Here is a 22,284-nt window from a genome sequence, read left to right as displayed (position 1 = left end):
ATTACATGTTTAACAGATGGATATGAATCTGTCATTTATTTATCTTTTAGACAGGGTTTTTCTTTTTCCTTTTTCCTCTTTCCTCTGAAAGAGAAGGGGAAGGCCCCCTTGGGAACCACGCCCCTCTAGGGCATCTAGTCCCGGAAGGAATAAGCTCATTCTCTCCCGATGAGGCCCAATCAGACAGTCCAATTAGGGGAAGGGGATCCAACAGCAGGCAACAGAGTGAGATACAGCTCCCATTCCAATTGTTAGGAGACCCACATGAAGACCAAGTTTCACATTCTCTACACATGTGTAGAGGGCCCAGGCCCTGTATGATCTTTGGTGGTTGGTGGTTTAGTCTCTGTGAGCCCCGGTGAGCTCAGGTTAGTTGACTTTGTAGGTCTTGTGGTAGACAGGGTTTTTCATGTATCTCAGGCTAACCTGGACTTCTCAATCCTTTAGCTGCAGCCTCCTGAAGCTGTGTTTATAGGTAGGTGCCACTGTACCTGGCTTTTGATTTTTCTCATCCCTGAGTTTGGGGAATAAGATGTATGTCCTTTCCAGTGATTTGACCAAGAGTCAGTGAATCTGCTTGACATGATCCTTGAGAAAGAGTCTGGATTCTTCTACCTCACTCCTGAGGATCTGAATCCAAACACATAGATGTAAGGCCTTTCTCAATTCTGTTTTGGAATCAGTACCAGAAATAAGGGGATGGGGGATGGAATCCCCAAATCCTTTTGAAATTGACAAATCCCAATTCCTTTCAGTCATAAACATATATGGCTTTGGAACAAAGACTTTAAAGATGGAAATAATGCGAGTCAAGTTATGATGAAATAGTTTTAATGAAAAACGCTGATTAAGGAAGTTCTCTTAACCACTGATCATCTCTCCAGCCCTTTGTTCCTGTTTCTAATAGGAATGCTGTAACTAACCTGTAGCAGGCTATCTTCTAAACCCGCTTTACCTCAAATTGGCTGGATACTTTCTTTCTTTCATCCTCTCTCTCTCTCTCTCTCTCTCTCTCTCTCTCTCTCTCTCCCTCCCTCCCTCCCTCCCTCTCTCTCCTTCCTTCCTTCCTTCTTTCCTTCCTTCCTTCTTTCCTTCCTTCCTTCTTTCCTTCCTTCCTTCAAGCTCCATCTCTCCTCTCATTCTCTCTTGAGAACTTATGTTAGGCTAGCCATAATGTTTTTTGTCCACTTGATACATCAGTCTGATGACACTGATAGGGTGGACTTGACTCTTGGGGAATTAACCAGACTCTAAGTATCACAATCACTGAGAAGCACAGCCGGTTGTTTTGGAAAATGATCATAAAGATAGTCTGCTGAAATCCAACATTTAAATGACAGAAGTCTCTTATTTCCCTGTACCACCCTCCCTCCCTGTCAATCTTCAGGCTGTGTCACAACAAACTGAGACACACGGAGATTCGTGGAGACAGACAAGCCCCCAAGTCTGTGGAGGTTACTTGAGGAAGCTCTAAGGCATAGATTACAATGAAAAGACGACTGGCGAGATGGCTCTGGGAATAAAAGCTTGCTGCACCGAGTTTGATGACTCTGGTTTGATCCCCAGACTTCATGGTAGGAGAGAATGGACTCCTAAAGTTGTCCTTTGACCTCTACATGTCTGTGCACACACACACACACACACACACACACACACACACACACACACACACAGAGAGAGAGAGAGAGAGAGAGAGAGAGAGAGAGAGAGAGAGAGAGAGCAAACAGTAAAGGAGTGAAGACCTGACAGAGAACTGGAGAGTCAGCACATGCCACACACATCAGGACTAGAACATACATGCCAAAGCCCCAGAGGTCCCTGGCAGTTCCTCCTCATCAGCCCTCAGGAGACACCGCATACTGTACTTTCCACATAATTGCTTTTCAGGTCCGCCTCCCACACAATCCTTCAGTGAATACCTAAGTCAGCAAAACAACAGGAATTTTTATATTGATCCTGAAATACTGGCAAGTCTGAAAGCTCTGGGTCTCAGCTGGGGCAAAAACAAAATATTGCCAACTGCATAGGGACTTCTTATTTAATAAGACGGTGTGGGCAACGTCCTCTTTTCCCCCTTTCCAGATGGCAGGCCTCTGTTTCCTTATACATGCCCACTTGTATGCAATTATGCCCTAACCAGCTTTCAGTGAATCCATTAGGACCATCCAGCCCAGCACAACTTCCTGAGCGCCCTGCCCCTTGGAGACATGGAATCTGTGTAAGAGCTAAGTCCTTCATCTCGTGCTTCCGAGTTTCGAACGTTATCCTTGTTCCCCAAGCCTACTCTCTCCCTGACATTTTGGTTTGATCCACACTGATCTGCTCCCAGTCAGCAATTCACCTCTATGACAGTATTACTGTCCCATCAGTCACCTCGGTGATGTCTCTCAAGCTAACTAGTCTTTGATATTCTGCCTGGTACCTGGCCACTTTGAGGTAGCCTCAAGGAAAAGTATAGTTTCAAAAGAAGTTATGTGTTTCCGTATGGTATGTATGGTATAACATCTCCATTCATCAAATATACTGGGCCTCTATGATTATAAGCCTTAATGCTGAAGTTATAACGAATGGGGCATTGTCCCTTTGGCCTTCTCCCTAGAGCAGGTAGGATCTGCCTGTCCCATCAAAGCCAAATTACGGTAACAAAGCAAAATAGCAACAATACCTTAAAGTCAGGCTAAAGCTCAGTTTTCTGAGGGCTGCTACACATCTTTTAATATTCATGATCTTAAGCGAAATTCTCACTAGTGAGTTCAGAGAGACCTTTAATATCATTTAAGCAACCTTGATTGTGCTATTTCTGTTCCCCTTTAGCATAACTCCTTCATCAATCTTCCTTCAACAAGGAAACGTGTCTCCTAGGCTTCCCCACCCTCAAATGCCTGCTCTCATCCACTGCTTCTCACTGAGAGGAGAAACAACTTTAGGGCCTGAAGTGGAATGACAGATCAGATCTAATCCACAGAGTCCGTTGGTCTGGGTGACTAAGTAATTCAGTCATTGAGTTAGAGGTCAACTGAGCCAAAGGCTCTCAGATCTCTCCATAATTCTAAATGCTCAGATAAATGTAATGGGCCCAGATCTCACACAGAAAGGAAGAGCAGGAAGGATGAAGGAGAAGCAGATGCTTCTGAGCCCATTCACTTGACAGGATCACCGAGGCAGAGACCTTTGGAATCCCTTCACTAACAGGGCAGAACACAGGCATTTATAACCATCTATGAGTAAACGAGGTACTGTACTGACTCATGTCCACAAGTTGACCTCTTAAAAAGCCCTATGGTGTTTCTAATTCTATCTCATTTAAAAATAAAGTCAACCCTCTTATAAAAATGCTAATGATACATGTTCATAATTGAAAATATTAAAACAAGAAAGTACTAGTTATCCAAAAAAAAAAAAAAATCCCTACTGACCTAACTAGAGGCCTTTTGATATTGAGAAGGAAAGTAGAAATTTTGGCAATTCAGTGTTATTCATAATGGGTTAGAAAGATGATGCTCCTTCCTGTTCAGATATTCTAAAGTCTTCAGACATAAATCATATATACACCCGAACTTTACAGCTGTGCATAAAGCACTACAACTTAATATGGCTTGAATTACACTCACAAAACCTGTCTCTCCTACCATACCACCATCTGACTAGTTGCTCAGGCCTAAAACTTGGGGGTCATCTTTCTTTCTATTCTTCCCACCACATCTCCAACTTATTACTCAGTCTCGTCTGTTCTGCTACACTGAAGTAATTGTTCTTCATCCCTGCTGCTAGTACCTTGCCCAAACCAGCCTCTAGTCTTACCTGAACTCGAGTTTTAACCGTGTTGGCTGCTTTGCTTCCATTTCTCGTCACTGTATGATCTATTAGTGCCCAGGAAAATACAAATAGATCCTGGTGGATTTGGTCCCAGCAATATGGCACTAAGTATGTATATATGGGGATGAGGGACATTTGGGTGTATTAGACTGAGAGCTCTCACACCCCCACTGCACTCTGGAAAAGCAAGAATGACTCCTTTTATATGGGACTCAAGGAAAACAGCTGTAATCATTTGGATGTATGCCACTTCGAACACTCCAAAAAGCACACTGCACATAGTGACACATTCCTAAGGATTTAGAGTGGGAAACGGGAAGACTGAGGAGGAGCTGGACGGACTTTTGGAAGAATGACATGGCTCATAAGGATTTAAAGAATGACGCTGGGAAACTACGCCAGCTACCAGGAAGATGTTAACTCTGTGGCGAGTGATGAAACTGGTTAAGAATTCCAGCCATACCACGTGGTCTTTAGGGGAAAAGATCTTGCATTATCTCAGCCCTAATGACACTTGTCTGCTGATTACCAAAAGACTCAGCAATAGCGACGAGAGTTATATTTAAATGCTTGTTTTCAAGTTCCTTCCTCACCACTTAAGCCTGGCCTCCATACAACTGGCATGGTTTATGTCCATGAAAAGCAGACCTACCTATCTCTGCTCTTGGTGGTTCTCTCGTTGAAAGAAGTATGATGATCCTTACATTCACACAGGCAAAGAAACTCATGTGCAAAAGAGAGGGGCATAGAGAAGGGCAGTGGTTTCACTAGCTCCAAACTGCAGCCAGTTGTTACTGTGGTTGGTCAGGGTTTGTGGTCTGCAGTGAATGTAAAGATGATTAGTTATTCCACATTCCACTACTGCACGGGCTTGGAGAGGGAACTGTGGAGAAACCATTTTCCAAGCCCAGACAACTTTGCCTCAGGTGAAACAGCATCATTCAGTTGTTCAGCGATGGCTGGGACCATCTCCCTGGGCACGCATGCTTCACCTACCCAGAATCCCATGGCTACTTACACCTCCCCATCCATTTCCCCCCAGGCTGGGTGAGCTTTTTTCTAAAATCCAGTTTGTAAATCAGTCATAATCAGGAGCGTAGGACGAAATTAACTTCCACCAGTCCCATGTTTGGCTGTTGCTACAATGGAGTGTGCTGGAAGAAACTCTGCCTGGAGGGAGCAATCAATAATCAGAGTAGAGAAGAGAACAGAACAATGAGTGCAAGTCTCTCAGGGTGGAGTAACTGGGGAGTAGAGCTCCCATCTTGTTTAGCTCTTTAGCCTTGGAACCTAGCAGGTGCCTTATGCTCACAAAACGCTGGTTGAATTGAAGGGACAGTTGGAATAAAAGGAAAAAAAATCAGTCCCTGAGAGGAAAGGTTGGTGACTGGGGTGGGAATCTAGAAAAATAAATAGTTGGGGCAACCGGAGACATAAACAAATCGTAGTAGCAGAGGAGTGGAGGGCAAATATGACAACTATTTACAAACAATGGATGGAGAATTGAATGTCAAAGGAAGATCCAACAAAAACATTACATTTGTACACATTTTCACTAACATAACATGTATACATTTACACACACACACACACACACACACACACACACACGCATATAAACACAGTAAATACTACTGGGAAGTTAGCATTTGTTGCCAAGATGAAGGGGCAGAGTGCTCTTGGAGTTGCTCATGCTAGCTTTAGCCCTTGCTCACAGGAAGCTGGCTTGCAGCTATTAAGGGTCAACAACAATTGGAGGGGGCACTCATGGCGGGGAACAGGGGGGAGGCATGGCCACCAGTAAGGCCCTCAATTCTAGTCTCTTTGTTCCACAGACATGTCACGGGCACTCTCTTTTTACTTAAGCTGTGGGAGATCCCTTCTGGTTCAACTTCCTAATATAAGCTCAAATCTACCTGAGGACCCACCTTATTTTTTATCATCTATATATAGCATTGTGTATCTGCTCTCTATAAATAGGTTGCCAAGCTGCACTGTGCCTTTTGCAAACATTAAAGCAGAAACAGTCCTAACACAGATCAATAATGTTTGCCCATTTCCCCATGCTGCTCTGCTTATTTTTAGCCCCTATGCAGAGCCCAACATTTATAGGAAAAACTTCAAATACTTCATATCACCTTCAGGAGTACTACCAACTGATGACCAGGGCAGCAAGAAAAAACTTAATTTACCTTAATCTTGTCATGTCTTTAAAAAATAGTAATAAATTCGGACTCCGTAGGCATTTGTTCTACTATTTTATCACATGGATTTAGGCCTTTGGGGAAGAAGACTGTGGAGCTTATAAAATTCTATACTTATTTTAGGGCTCCTTGTGTTCCTCCATCTGCCAATTTATCTGAGGTTCGGTTCTTTATCCACAGGCTCATAATGCAAAGAGGAAGCTCTGAGTTGCTCGGAAATAGGAAGGAGTGTGACCCTCAGCTTTACCTTTCTTTACTAGAGCATCATTTAATGCATAGATGAATCACCGCTGCAGAACCCCAGTGAGAAGGGCCACAAGGCTCGACAATAGACAAAGTGTATTAGAAATAGCATTGAACACCCAAGCGAGTAATTGGGTTCTGACTTTCTCTCGGGGTACTCTTTATCATCTCTGTGTTTCCTATGGAGTTTCCAGCATAAAACTCACATACAGTTGTTGTGAGCAGATGCTGGTCAAGACAAAAACAAGTTTCTTGTTAACACAAATAGTTATCAGTGAATACTTGAGTCCCCAGTAGACTTGTGAGTGTTAGGGTCTTAGAGAGTTCCATTTTATATGTGCATCTTTAGGAAACAGACCAAAGCCTGCAATGGCACACACACTTGATTGAGAGATTAGTTTATGCCAGTCTGTGATGCTATGCAAGTTACATAAGTCTTTAGGACATTTGTGTCCTATTTATGTCACTCCCTGACCCTATGTAAGTCACTTAAGTCCTTAGGGCATCCCTGTCCTCATGTGGGAGTATTAAGTGGCGTCCACAGCAACAGCCATTAGTGGGCACGTGAACATCCTGAAATTATGGGGAAATTTTTATTTCCCAGGATCTGAATGTAATTTTTATGAGAAGAGAGTGTGCATCTTCTGTGTTCTAAAGTAGACTATGACTCTTCCCTATCCCTACAGGTTTAAGAACCTTTAGCCTAAGGCAGCGGTTTGGAAAATGATTGGATCGTGAATTTCAACACTGAGAACCTTTAGAATATGTGTGGTGTGTCTATATACAGATATGTAGATAAACATTGTACTTCACATCAGAATCACAAAGCATGAAGAGAGTGCAAAATAAACAAAGGTCAACCAATGTCTAGTTTAACTCGAGGACAATGTCATGAAAGGGAGCCCAAGCCCTACACTGCCTGGAACCAGAGACTCATAAGCCAGAGACCTTTGATGGGCGCCTTGTCCTGTCACCATCAGAGTCCTCCTCTGGCAGCAAATGAAAGTGGGTTCAGAGACCCATAGCCAGACACTGATCAGAGGGAGGGGGGGAGGAGGGGGTTGGAGGGGGAAGGGAAGGGGGGGTTGGAGGGGGAAGGGAGGGAGGAAGGAGAGAGGTGTATTCTAATCTGAGGTCTCCCTTGGGTCCTTTCCCTTGGAGACTGGGAAACCCTGTGGAAGTGCGGGAGGAAAGACTTTAGGAGTTAGACGGGACATAGAAAACCAGGAGAACTTGACCCACCAAATCAACTAAGGGTTCACATGGGCTTACAGGGACTGAAATGGCAAGCACAGGGCCTGCATGGGTCTGCGCCAGGTCCTGTGTGTGGTAAGCTGTTAGCTTAGTGTTCGTGAGAGACTCTTCTGAATCTTTGTGTGCTCTCGGGACTCTTCCTATTAGTTTGCCTTGTCCAGCCTTGATATAAGGGCTTTCACCTTATTCTATTATATCTTGTTTTGTCCTGTTTGGTTGTCATGCCTTGGAGACCTGCTCTTTTCTGAAGATGGGACGAAGTGGGAATGGATCTGGGAAAGAGGGGAGGTAGGGGGTGCTAGAAGGAGTGGAAACTTTGTGTGGAATGTATTTTATGAGAGATGAATCTATTTTCAATAAAAAGGAAAAAGAAACACTTATTTTAATATAGCTGAACATAAAACCTTTTATCATCTTAAATGGTCATTTTTCCAAGAGGAATATGACTGAATATGCTTTGATACCTTTGAAAATCTATATCTAATTATTCATGATACATTAATTTGGAGATGTAGCTCGAAGTTCATTTTTTATTATAATATGTGGACTTTAGTGCTTTTCATAGTTTTAATCAATAAAATCACACATACAATAAACACTTCCAGCCACTGTTTCTATAATATTCTGTGTAGAATGGTATTTATTCTCTTGGTTAGTCTTAGAACACACCTTTATCTCCAAAGGCCATATTTGCTGCTGTGCCCCACCCCATTGCTCTGCTAGGTAGCGAAGTAGTAAAGAAGCACATTATCACAAAAATGCAGGACGCTTTCTATTTCATAAGAAGAAAAATAAATAAATATAACTTATCTGTAGGCTTCACCACTCTTAAAGATGTTTCAAGAAGACAGTCAGCAAATCTCCCTGAGGTACAAGAGATTTTCACAAACTTTCAACATTGTATGGCTTCTCCTACACAATAGATGAAGGTTTTTGTAAAACTAACCTTATTAGTAGTATCTGGTGACATACTGTGTACTAGTAGTGTCTGGTGACATACTGTGTACTACTAGTGTCTGGTGACATACTGTGTACTACTAGTGTCTGGTGACATACTGTGTACATCTGCTCTCAACACTGGGCTACACTAGCTGCCCATAGTGACTGCACAGGAATGAGCCAATCTTTCGTCTCTTCACCCTGGGATCTTTCTCACAAAAGCATCTGCTTTAGAGGAAACACCACCTACTTGCTTTTCATAAAACATGGTTCATTGACTGTGAGGGATTCTTCAGTGGTGGCTTACCAACAGAAGCTCTTAGCACACTTCATCTATGAAACAAGAAACTAACTGGAGCAGAAAGTCAGACAGCACACTTTCCACATGTCCTTGCCCAGGTCATCTGTCCTACAGAATTTCTTCCTGTAGCATCTTCTCTAATTCTCTAATTCTTTCAATATCATTTTCTGATAAAGAAACTCATCTTAGATAATATTTTTTTTCAACAGCTTACTTTATCTTATGTTAGGACAAATCTAGGAGGCAAGAAGTGTGTCTAAAAGATACGTAGTTTTTCTACTTTTTAATATAAAAGAAATACCAGGAGATGAGTCAACCACATCATCTAGTTTAATGAAAGTTTATTAAAATTCACTGTGATGAGTGAAAGATCTGTATAACAAGAACTTCAAGTCTCAGATGCCCTTCAATAGAGGAATGGATACAGAAAATGTGGTACATCTAGTCAATGGAGTACTATTCAGCTATCAAAAACAATGGCATCATGAAATTCATAGGCAAATGGATAGAACTAGAAAATATCATCCTGAGAGACATAACCCAATCACAAAAAAACACACATGGTATGCACTTACTGATAAGTGGATATTAGCCCCAAATCTTGAATTACCCAAGATACAATCCACAGATCACATGAAGCTCAAGAAGAAGGGCAACCAAAGTGCAGATGCATCAGTCCTTCTTAAAAGGGGGAACAAATATTCATAGGAGGGGATATGGAAAAAAAGTTTGGATCAGAGGTTGAAGGAATGGCCATTCAGAGCCTGCTCCATCTGGGTATCCAGCCAATATATATACAGCCACCAAACCTAGACAATATTGATGAAGCCAAGAAGTATATGCTGACAGGAGCCTGATATAGCTGTCTCCTGAGAGGCTCAGCCAGAGTATGATAACAGAGGCAAATGCTCGCAACAAACCATTGAACTGAGAACGGGATCCCTGTTGGAGGAATTAGAGATAGGATTGAAGGAATTGAAGGGGCTTGTAACCCCATAAGAACAACAATACCAACCAAACAGAGCTCTCAGGGACTAAACCACTACCCAAAGACTACACATGGACAGACCCATGGCTCCAGCTGCATATGTAGTAGAGGATGGCTTTGTTGGACACCAATGGGAGGAGAAATCCTTGGTCCTGCCAAGGCTGGACCCCCCCAGTGTAGGGGAATGTTAGGGTGATGAGGCGGGAAAGGGAGGTGGTTGGGGAGGGGGAACACCATTATAGAAGAAGGGAAGGGGGATGGGATAGGGGGTTTATGGACGGGAAACTGGAAAAGGGAATAACATTTAAAATGTAAATAAAATATATCCAATAAAAAGTGACCTGGCTTTGGTTGTTATTTTTGACATAATAAAGCGACTTTATGTATTCTGCTGCTTTCTGTGTTGTGGAGTTGGAAATATGTAACATTTCTACAAGCTGACCTAGTTGGACTGTATAAATCCGGCACATCATCCTGGGAAGCCAGTGAAGGACTAGACCTCAAACTCCGTATGTGCAGCGAAAGTCTCACCACAAACCCTCCCGTTCACTTAACACGTTCTGGGGAAGGGCAAATGTCATCCATCTACTACTTTAATTTTTATTGTTTTGGGGGACTAAAAATGAACCGAGCATCTATGAGATAGCTCAGTTGATAAAGCTGTCCACAACCTTTTAAAAAAGGTTTTTATAAGGAAGCTTGGTGACTTGAGTTTGATCCCCAGAATGCACATGGTAGAAAGAAAGAGAGAATTAACTCCTACAGGTAATCCTCTGACTTTTATACATACACCATGACACACACACACACACACACACACACACACACACACACACATACACACACACACACACACACACACGACTTAGAATGTAAAAATAAATGAATGAATGACACTGATTAAAATTTCAGTATTTTGTTGTTGTTGTTGTTATGTCTTCATTGGTTAATCTTGTAATTTATGCTCTAAAAACTTGAACTTGGGCTATCCCTGTTATCCATCCCACAAGTTACAGGAAGCAATGGGCCCTGTGCTTTAAAGGTACTGACTCTCAATTCCCATCTGCTGAAGAGCCCCTTTATTATGTCTAAGGTCACATTGATGAAGTTTCCCTTCAGTGGGCCCTGAGTGAATAACCAAGGAGGGTTACTTGGTGAGTGAGTGTCTCCTGTGGTTACTGAGAAGAGTGAGTCCACTCTGGGAGTTGGGCGAATCTACTCTGTGTTAGAAGTAATGCTGCGATGTCAAGAAGCCGATCTCAAAGCAAAATTATTCGACACAGACAAATGGCCTTCAGAAGCTTTGACAGCTGCAAGTGGAGGGATGTGATGGGGTCATGCCTTTCAGTAGTCATTCTCCTGGACAGCTCTACTTTGTGTGGGAAGAAGAAACAAATTGCATTTTATTATGTGGGGAATAAAAGATTTCTAAATTTAGTCTTTATCACCTGGATTCTTTGCTTTGAACAGGGTTTTCCATATGTGCCAGCCTAAGGGCTGCTCCTCAGAACTCCAGGGTGCTCTACCATAGGCAGCAGTGACAAAGTCATGTGCCAGATAGAAGCTGGAGAACCTGGTCTGATGACCAAAGCTGTATTAAGAAAGGACAGTCAAACAGTGAAAAGAAATTATTTCTAGGCAGGGGTATGTGGTTATCCATATATAACATTTCCCAAAGTACATATACAATAACTTAGTAGGTTTTTAAAATAAAGAACAATAGGACCAAATGATGACCTCCAGAATCTTTCTGGTCACATTTTCCCCATCAAAACCCCTCTTTTTTTTTTTTTTTTAAGAGAACCCATAGAGATACCAAAGTCTCTTATTCCTTCCAGAGGCTAACTGCTCTCCTAACTAGAAAGTTTCACAAAAGCTAAGGATAATTCATTCGTAGGAAGTTTCCTATGTCTATGTCTGTGGAACAGGTACTACCGCTAACTTTCCAGGATTTCTTTGGAAGAAGTTTTGTTAGCAGGAAGAAAACCTATCAAATCTACGTTGTTTTCTGTTACAGATCCCACCAATATTGCCTATCCAAAAGACTAAGATAAATCATTAAAGAGCGCATCTCACTTAGAGCTGTAAGAACCTTTCTCTTAGGCCTCTAGGAAAGTGATAGGGTGGCTCTTACAATGTTGTTTTTTTTTTTTTTTTTTTTTTTGTGCTACTCATACCAACGTTGGCTTATAAGCACTGGTGTTATATTTCATACATGAAGGGACAGAAGTAACTAATTATGTGAATCCTCACCGGGTTCTGGTTACATGTTTGCATATTGAATTTCCCCTCTTTATTTTCCTACGAAACTAATCCCTCCACACCCCACTGACTCCAGTCACCCGACTCAGCTGAAGAGTAGTCTTGCTTCTTCTTGCATTCAAGTATGAAACATACCGGCTATTCTTTTGGGATCAGACACATTTACCTGAGTTCTTCAATGCTACACAGGTTTAATAGTAAGACAAAATGCTAATTTAAGCAACCTGCTAGTAACCTGGTGAACACTGACTTCCCGATTAAAAGGTCCTAACCAGATACAGATTTTACAACCTCCTAAATTACAGGAAGGAAGTCAGTCAATGGGCTTGAGACATGAATAAAGACACGATCTTTACACCAGAACATGTCCATAGAAATGATCTAGGTTTTTGTTCCTTTTCCCAGAAAGGAAACACAAGGCTCTGGAAGGAGTCTGTTGGTCTTCTGCATCACCTCCAGTCAGAGGCAGAACTAGAGTCAGAGGCAGGATTTTGACTGGGATCTAAGCAGACTAGGAAACCTGGCCATCTGGTCATTCACATTGACTTTAGAAAGAAATGTCATAGTAGAAACTAGAAACAGGTAACTCATTTTATAAGATGGTAGGCAGTTGCACAAAACATATACAGGTTTAAAGATGTATTATTCAAACATTCCTGAAAATAGAAAGAACAGCCAAAAATCTAAGCTTCCATTTGAAAGCAAAACTGTCTTTCAGACACTCCCATATCCTTTCTAGGATGTTTCCACAAACCTGTCACATCACATTCTCCAACCCAGGTCTAGACAAGGAGTTGACCCTCTAACTCATAACCAGCTCACACTGTGATGGCTGAAAACAGGCATGTAAAGGGGGAAAAGGGCCAACTGTCACCTCAGTGGTCATACTTCCTGATTTTCTTCAATCAAAATCAACCAGACTTTTTTTTACTGCCAACAGGGAAAAACTTTCAGAATTTTGCTTCTTGGGGGTTGTATTTCCAACTCGTTCCCCAGAATACTCTCCCTGGATCAGGCATGAAGATCTAGGTTGTGTGTTTAAGTTGAAGAAGGAACATAGACTAAAAATAATGTCTATACTTTTCTCACTTATGAATATTATTCAGCCTCAAGAAAGAGAGTCTGGTGTATAGTATATAATAGCATGCACAGGCACTGAGACCATTATACCAAGTGACGTAACTCGGACACACAAAAAGACAAAAACTGCATGGTCCCATTTCAAATGAGATGGAGACAAAAATAGGGAATGCTGTTTTTCAGGGTGTTGGAAGGAAAGAATAGGCAGTTACTGTTAATATGAGTATATATTTCCTTCCAGGGCCTTATGGAACAAAAACCTAGATCATTTCTATGTTCTGGTGTTGCGCTCATGTGATTCTATTCATGTACAAGACAAAGTGGGTTCTGGAGGTAGATGGTGTTAACAGGTGCACGTTATAAAGGTATTTAGTACCAACTGAACTGCACAGCTTAAAGGTTAATATGGTAAATAAATTTAAAAAGTACTTATTCTGTTCAGATTTCCTTCTACTTTCTCTGCCCTCTTCAAAGTTATAACCTACACAAAATACTCCCAGTACAAAATAGAGTGTTTTAATCTGCATTAATAACCTTTGAAAACACAAGCCTAGGGAGGCCTCAGAGATTCGCGCGATAAAACTCTCCACTCAAAGTACAGTGAGTCTGTAAGCCAGGCGGTATTTGTGAAGGACTCTAGGCTGGAAGTGAATGGATACGGCTCTAATGACAGATTCAGATTCAATCATCACGGCATGCCCCTATCTACTCATCCAGACAACCACAGGCTCTCTGGGCACGCACTCAACTGCTTAATGCAGCACGAGGGAGTGGCGATGCTCAGAATCCAAGGCTCCATTTTGGTTTGCGCACCCCCCTCCCAATGTAGTATTGTTTCTCATCAAAACAAAGGCTACTACTCCCCCCCATTCCCCCCTGCATTTTTAAATGAGAATATTCAAGTGTCTTGGCAAAGCTCAGGTATCTCTGGTGGTGAAAATTTCCACTTTAAGTATCAAATATTCCTTATATTGCCCTGAAAGACAAGGGAATGGTGGCTGGCTTTACTAACGGCACCCCTTCTCAGATATGCTTATGCTATCACACTTTCAAATATGAAGACAAAGGAGACTTGGAAGAGAACTAGTGAGAGCTGTTCATAATCTATTATTCCTTGTTAACATTTTCAAACATCAAGTGAACCCATCCATGTAAGTGTACACAGCTGATTATGCTTTCTGTGTACACTGATAGAATGTAATGACTGCCATTTTAATTGACATTCTGAAGTCTGTCACTGTGCAAACCTAAGCCGCTCAATTATTGCCCAACTGGAGAAATGCAATATCCAGAAACGAATGAGAATGAGGCACCAGAGGCTCAAGGGTAGAGGCTACCCTTGCTAATACTTTCAAACTGGGCTAAAGTTAGTTGTGTCCTGTTGAGCCCGTCTCCTGCTTTGGATGGCCAATGCAAGCGCAGTGAGACATACTGCTTGGGTCTCTAATCTTAGCTGTGACATTTCCTGTCTCATGTTTTACCATCAATAGTGACCTACTTGTTAGACTATGTGGTTTTCCAACCGAAGCTTTTGATGCTCGCACATGGGAAACACAATTATTTTTATATTTAGCACAAAATGTAGCCATGAAACATTTAAAATCATTTCCAGCTTAAGCTATCTGCACTAATCCTGTTTTGCAGTAATTTTTTCCTCTGTCATTTAGAAATACAGTCGTTATGGTCTACTAAAAACAAGGCATTTATCCTTTGTTTTCCAATCAAGCTGTGAAGATGTTAAGGTATATTAGCATTTAATACATAGAAAACTAATGAAGAGTCAAAGAATCATGTCCTAGTTACTCAAGGGGGGAACTGGTAACACATGTCTTGTTGAAAGCGAAAGGAAACCATGCCGCCTGTGCTATGTAGAGCTAAGAGACCTAGGGAAGGGAAGCTACCTCACTAAAATCAATAAAAAGAGGGACAAAAGTCTCACATTAGAAACATACAGAGAGCGCCCCAGGTTTCATAAAGGAAAACTTAGCAAAGCCTAAAATCTCACCGAGTAACAATGCACTAGAAGGCACAATTCCCAGGGAAGAAAGTCTGTCCACACAGTGAACTATGCCTAGAGGAAACTCAATAATAATGTTGTTCTACTAGGCAAAGTAATACTGCTGTCCATAGCTTTCGAATTTGAGAAGAAAGTCATCATTTCAAATTTACATGTGTCTGGAGCACTGCAAACACTGCTCAGAAAATGACCAAAGGCCCCACAGTCTGACAAAGAACACTTCCTTGCTCCATGTCACTTGTGAATAAGTAAGTCCCCAACATGCAACCAATCTCCAAATGGATGCTGGGAGTTTGCAGTGCGCAGACTTAAGTGAATCTCTAAAGCTATGGCTACCACACCAGCTCCAAGGCAGCTGCTTTTGTGACCCATAAAGGACCTTTCAAATCAGTGTTCACACATGGCAAAGCACATGTTCCACTTTGCCTCTGCCAAAGAAGCCTCAGTGGCACCCTGCAAAGTACTTGGGAAGTACTCCAGCAATGTGTGTTCCCATTATGAATTCTTTCTCATCGCTACTGCTTTTGCTATACATTTTCCATAAGCCCATGCTGCTTCTCACCTACACAGCCTTGACAGGAGAGAAAAAGGAGAGAAAGGAAAAGAAAGGCTTCAGTTGATCCATAAAAGGGCCCATCTATTATACATGGAAACCACCTCGTCAAAAGCAGGCCCCCAAGAGCCATAGACCATATGTCTATAAATCTTAAATAATAATGATACTTAAATAAAAATGATACATTAACCCAGCCCTTTAATTCTTGGTCTCATTTTCACCACATCCCAATGTACACTCACAGAATTGTATTTCCAACTTTACTCGGGTTATAAAGTGAGAATACAGCAAGGAGAAAGGGGTCTCCCCCAACAGCCCCAGGAAGAAGGTAAGATGTGAACCTGGAGACAGCCTCCTTTATTTCTTCTGACTTGTTTCTGAGACTTCACAGAAAAACAACCTACAAGAACCTAACTAAAGAGGGTTCTCAAACACAGATGCGTTTTACTCACCATAAAATTGAAATCTGTTTTTTGGAAATCAGACTCCGGAAGGTTTGCCAGAAGTGTTTTTCATAGTAAGTGACTAGCAGTGGGTTTTCTGGATAAGGGAGCATCAGGTGACAAAAAGCCTAGGTGGACTGACTACCCATACTACGGGCCAGGATACCTTAATTCGTGAGGTCCCCTGGAAAAGGGCCTAGGGAAAATGAACAGGGACGAAGGGAATGCAAAGTTTTTGTTCAACGTAAATAATTTAATTACATGCCAACATCGCACTGCCTCAGAACATAATGCCCTACAATGAAATTAGCATGAAACAACTCATAGAACAGCAATAAAATAAAAACTGTACACATTTACAAAAGCAATCACTTTAATGAAGAAGGAGAGGCCAGAGCAAAAGGACTTTGGAAGAAAAGGCTGCTTCATGTATTCCAGTTGCTTATGAATTAACATGTACAGTAAAGCTATTTTTCAATTTGCACCTCCATAATTACTTTGGAACAATTAAGAACACAGTTCCGAGAAAGGAGTCATTTTAAGTACATATATGAGTAGAAAATTATGTGTATGCCGAGAAATCAATTTTAAGTGAATTTACCATTCTAAATGCAACTGTAATTCTCCCACTTTAAAATTCAGTCTTATAAGGAATCTCATTTTTTAACAGTTTATACCAAATTAAAAGTATTGGTGTCAATAAGCTATTCTAAATAAGAAATTCAGAATTTATTACTCACATGCTCCTAGTATAAGGCTCTATTAAAACCCACATATACATAAAAGTGTATTTTTTCAAAGAACTTTAATATTTTTTTTTGCCCTTGAACAGAATAAAAAGTAGATTTTATTAGTTTTCAAATTTTCCAAGAAAAACTTCTGAGCTTGACATCTTCGTGCTCAGATGACAACTGGCATCTTACCTTAGGGAGGGAGAGAGAGGCTGGCTCTGGATTACTGGACATCCACATGGTAAGCACTCATTCTCTCATTAACTTACTTGTTTGCCCATTCATTTTAAAATTCAGGTAGAAGACAACAGATCAAGAACTAGGTAACAAAGTGCATTATCTGAGACTGGAGCAAGTAGCATGAAGAAAGCAGAAGTGGGGAGGGAACAGTCAGGGCCCAGGAGGACTTCTAAACAGATAGATAGGCCAGCCCTTGGATATCGTTAGAAAGAGGAGATATTTGAAAGCCTGGGTAGAACAGATGTAGCCATAGGAACAGAGGCTGTGTCACCCAAGCAGAAGGTACCACAAATGCAAAGGGTCACAGGTGGGGCAGAGACCGGCTTATAACACGAACAATAAGAAAGGCATATGGTTAGAAAATTGAGCAAGGGCCACAGGGTAAATAATGAGGTCACAGTGACAGGCAGGGTCCAATCGCTTAATGCTCTGCTGGCCATGATAGTCCTAGGACTGTCTTCCAAGAAAATGGGCAGTCATGTTGAGTAGGAAGGGAACTCATGTCTGAATCCTAGCTTAGCCTCTTATTAGTTGGATGATCTCAGCATTGCTAACCTCTTGGATGCACAATTCTTATGTTTAAAAGCATAATAAGAAATCATGACCAGTTATAATCACCCATAATTATCAGTCTTGTTAGCAGAATGATATATAAAGTTAATAAAATTGTTTACATTCATATAAACTTACACTATAAAATATACTAGATAGATTTATTGAGAAATAAATTATTATAATCATTTTTTTACTAAGCTTAGAACATATACTTCTTGAGTACAAGAAGACATAAATTAGTATATTCAAACTCATTAGGGTTTATTGTGGCTGTAATCAGAATAATCACTGATCTTGGCTTACTTCTCTGTCCTTAATTAGTTTGTATTGTCCACTTTTTGTTTCTACCCATCAGTGGTACCTACCATCTACACAGCAGCCATCCTAAGGGATTTCTCAGCTATTTTTGAAGGGGTAGCATGCAGCAGATAGTTAAATATGCCTCTAGTGTCTATTCTGTACTCCGACTCTCTTTCTTGTTAACAGAATGTTAATTTTGCTCATCTCTCCCCTTCTTGGGCATTGATCCATGGCCAGTGACTGACTGAGAGATGGGCATATGAGCCACTTCTGATTGGCGTGTGAGGACCCAAGTGGAAGACTTCTTTTTATACATGTCTGAAGGAAACTTTGAAATGGTGGGTGTGGCTCCAGTTTTCTGTGCTCTTGACATTGTCCTGTTTGCAAGTACCATCTGAAGTGCTATAAGTGAGGCATAAATACAAAAAGAGAGGAGTGGTCTGTGACAACAAAGGTAGGTACTTAGTCATTCTTTCTCTATGTCCTGCGTTTTACTTGAGACTTACATTTCTTTACTACACATGCTGGTGTGAATTGGATGCAGAAGAAAAAGAGCTTGCCCATTTCTTTTTCTCTGAGAAGCTTCCACGCTAGAAGCAGGAGGCCTATCCTAGTTCAGTGACGTTTAAGGATTTGGGGATATAGGATCATACAGCATTTGACTCTGCATCCCTGGAGTAGCCAGATAGGCACACACATGGGGAGCCAGTACCAAATGCTGTCTCCATGGCTTTCCCTGTTTCAGAATTTCTGCTTTTATCTCTTACCTGTCTGCAACAGTTGTTCTCCAGATGCCTAAACAGAGCATAGTTTTCATGGATCTTCTTGTTCTGTAAGGTTGGCAACTAAGGTTTTATCCCAGTACAAGATTTTCAACAGAGACCACACAAGGGAGTCACAGATCCCAGCACAAGCCAGATGTTAAGGAGCAAAACAGCTTCATGTTCTACTTAGACCAGAGGACTAACTGGAAAACAGCAGCAGTAACAGCAGCAGCAGCAACAACCCCCAAACACTCCAGAGAAGGTTAGGGTTTTGAGTTTGAAGTCAGATTTACCTGAAAAGGAAAACATCTTGACCATTGCTGCTTTTGGTTTTTTATTTCTTTGTGCAAGATTTTGTTAAATGTCCTTACAGGGCAAGGATAACATCCAGAAGCAGTTGCCAAGACCCTATATGCTATAGGCAATGGCTGGGGCATGACAGACGGCTGTGGTTTCCCACCCTGCTGTTCGGAGATGGGGGTGGTGGGCAGAATTTCATCATTCAGCTCCATAGTGCTCACTGGGTCAAGCAGAGGCCTCTGCCGCTTGGGTCCCAGGGCAACATGAGCTTCACTTTGATGCTCAGCATACCCTGTCTGAGGAGCACATGACACACAGAAGTGTCAACATAGTAGTTAACATCAGCTCGTTTACAATCTTCATGGACTTGACTATCCTCGCAGCTTCCCGGTCACCACCACCTCACAGCCCTTGGCCCCTCTCTCCATAATGAACCACAGCCCACTGCAGCAGGCCCTCACAGAGCAAGCCTTCCTAGGAGTTTGCAGCCTGCAGACTCTGCCTGGGCAAAGACACGTAGACCCCTCGTGGCCACCTTTTCTGCACAAAGCTCTAGATTGCCCTCAGGGAAGCAGAACCTCTTCTGTACTCCTGCAATCGACTCTGATCCCATGACCCTTCTCACCAAGAACATCCTGTGTTCTGGTAGCTGAGATATCAATTTCTGTCCTGGTTAGTGTAACCCAGACTTCAACTCCAGAGTGGCCATCTGCAGCCAGCTCCTGAGTGAGAAACTCATTCAGTTCAGCTTTGAAGACGCCCTCAGCAACAGACTTCCTGTTCTTGGAAATCTGCATGGCCATCGTGCTAATGTGTGCGACCAAAAGGAAGGGCAAGTGCTTGCTGTTTTTAAGACTTGTATCCCTCCAACATTTATACATTGCAATCTATTCAGGACAGTAGCAGAAAATGGGGCTTATTGGAACCAATTAGGACTATGGCTTCAGGAATGGCATTAGTGCCCTTAAAGAAGATGATGGAGACTAATGAGCTCTGTCTGTCATGATTTTACAGTGAAAGGCCCTCATCTACAAGAAGGAAGCATCACCAGATGGCTAGGATCTTGCTCTTGGACGTCCCCAGCTCTAGACTGTGAGCAATCCATTTCAGTTGCTTATAAATCATCCAATCTCAGGTATTTTGTTATGGTAGCCCCCAAAATTAAGATATCGTCAAAGAACATTGTTTACTTTTCCCAGCGATGGGAAGTTCTCTTGTTTTTATTCTTTTTGTAAAGTGAAATAAGTAATAGGGCTTGGGAATATACTCATTTGCAAAGTAAAGCGTAAGCTAGAGGAGCTGGAACAGGTTACTGTGGGGAGATGATGACTAGGACTGGGGATACATTACGAGATGGTATAACATCCAATGATTCACAATACGCAAAGCCCGAATGGCGTAAGCCCAAATTAACCATTTCAGCCTACTGTATACTTTCCTACAGGAAAATTGCAGAATTATAAATTTAGGGCATAATGGTAAGCACAAATGTAATGAATACAGATTTTATAATTGCATGCAGTATTTAAGAAACACTAGTTGGAAAATGGGGTAAGCATTACAACTGGGAATAAGGGTGGAACAGTAAATGGTGGTGAAAGGGGCACTGATAGAACCCCACCTAATGCTTTCATTATTAACGCATAGCAAAGGGGGAAATTCACGCAATATGGCAATGGTATCTAAATGTGTAGATGTGGTCAGAGCAAGGAAGCTGTAGAAAAACAGATGCTCAGGTTAGGAACAATACAACCTAATTAGGCAGATCAGGGAGAGCACACGAGACATCAGAGAGAACAGTGAAGTGAGACAAGTAAGGAAAATTGAAAGTTACTGTCAATATTTTTAAGAGAAATAAAACAAGCCAGCAGATAAAGGGGAATTCCACCACCGCATGCGGGCAAGAACAGCAAAAACAGGTTCTGTGAAGCTAATTACTCTTGTGCTGTCTAAGGTTCTCAGAACATCTAATGTCTCCTCAGAAAAGCACATGGAATGCTCACAGAAAGTCCTTTGAGAATGGTAGAATTGTCGTTACTTACAGGGAAGCGATTAATGGTAACACTGACCATGAAAGAGCTCTATCAGTAAGTGTTCTACCTGAAAATAGGGGAAAATAATACAGAGGAAAGAAAATACTGGAGGGAGGGGACGGATTATGGAGAAAGGTTGAAATTAGGGGAAACTAAAGGTTAAGGGGTAACATCTTTCTGACCATGGGCATCTGTTTGTGAGGCATGCACACAAAGTATGAGAGGAATAAGTTTCTTTAAAAAGTATAATATTTTAAACTTATGTTTCGAGGCCATCATACATATATACAATGTATTTTGATCATATTCACCCTACTTTCCCTCCCAACTCTTTCCACATCTCCACCACCACCACTACACCCACCACCACATACCCCACAACCACCACACACACTACAACTATCTACCCCCCATTACACACACCACTACCACTACCGACCCCACAAACACTATACACACCACTATCTACCCCACAAACACTATACACGCCACTACCGACCCCACAAACACTATACACACCTCACCACCACTCAACCCCTGACAACTTCAAGGAAAGGAAGAAATCTATTAAGGATCAGGGGAAAGATGGGCTGAAGTACAAGGCACAGCACCGCCGGAAAGATGCTCTACAAAGACAACACCATTGGGAGGATGCTCGTTTGTTGCAGGCAAGAGGGTGAACTTATTTGTACCACAGATGTTGGACTCTGCACTTTATTGGAGCTCCTCTGATGTCTTTCAGGCATCTAGAGCCAAAGGATAAAAGGTAGGCCCTCCTGTACACAGAGAGAAATGATCTTGGTTTACAGGATCTAAAACCAGTGTCTGAGCTCATGTTGCTCATCCCAGTGGCCCTGAGCATCTAAATGCCTTCGGATTTAAACTGTTCAACTTTCTAATGTCTTCTTGGAAGATACAAGAATAAAGCACATATATTAAGTGATACTCAATTTCCCAGATAAGACAGATAATCCCGGTTCTTGATCTCCTGAATCCTCTAAGGTCCCATAAGATCTAACATGAAAAAGCTATTTTAATGGCTTTATTTCAGACAGTTATGCTTAATTCAATTGAACTATAAGCTCTTGAATGCATGGTCTACACATGACTTCAGAAAAGGTACTCCGTACACTAACTTAAGTAACTTACCTAAGCCACTAAACGGCTACAGCTATGTTGAGGGTGCTTCCTCAAGGAAAAGGGATTTACAAATGAAAACTATTATAAAACCTAGTCTCTAAGCTCAAAATATACCTCA

General features: G+C 41.7%; 1 protein-coding gene and 1 pseudogene across 2 annotated transcripts in view; both read right to left on the bottom strand.

Moving 5' to 3' along the window:
- Positions 1-22,284, bottom strand: part of Marchf3 (membrane associated ring-CH-type finger 3) — a 188,899-nt gene that overhangs the window by 121,003 nt on the left and 45,612 nt on the right. The window lies entirely within an intron of this gene.
- Positions 18,957-20,323, bottom strand: LOC116884419 (annotated as a pseudogene).

Source organism: Rattus rattus, chromosome 15 (genome assembly GCF_011064425.1).
Source record: "Rattus rattus isolate New Zealand chromosome 15, Rrattus_CSIRO_v1, whole genome shotgun sequence".
NCBI lineage: Eukaryota > Metazoa > Chordata > Mammalia > Rodentia > Muridae > Rattus > Rattus rattus.
This window is presented reverse-complemented; position numbering and strand designations above follow the sequence as displayed.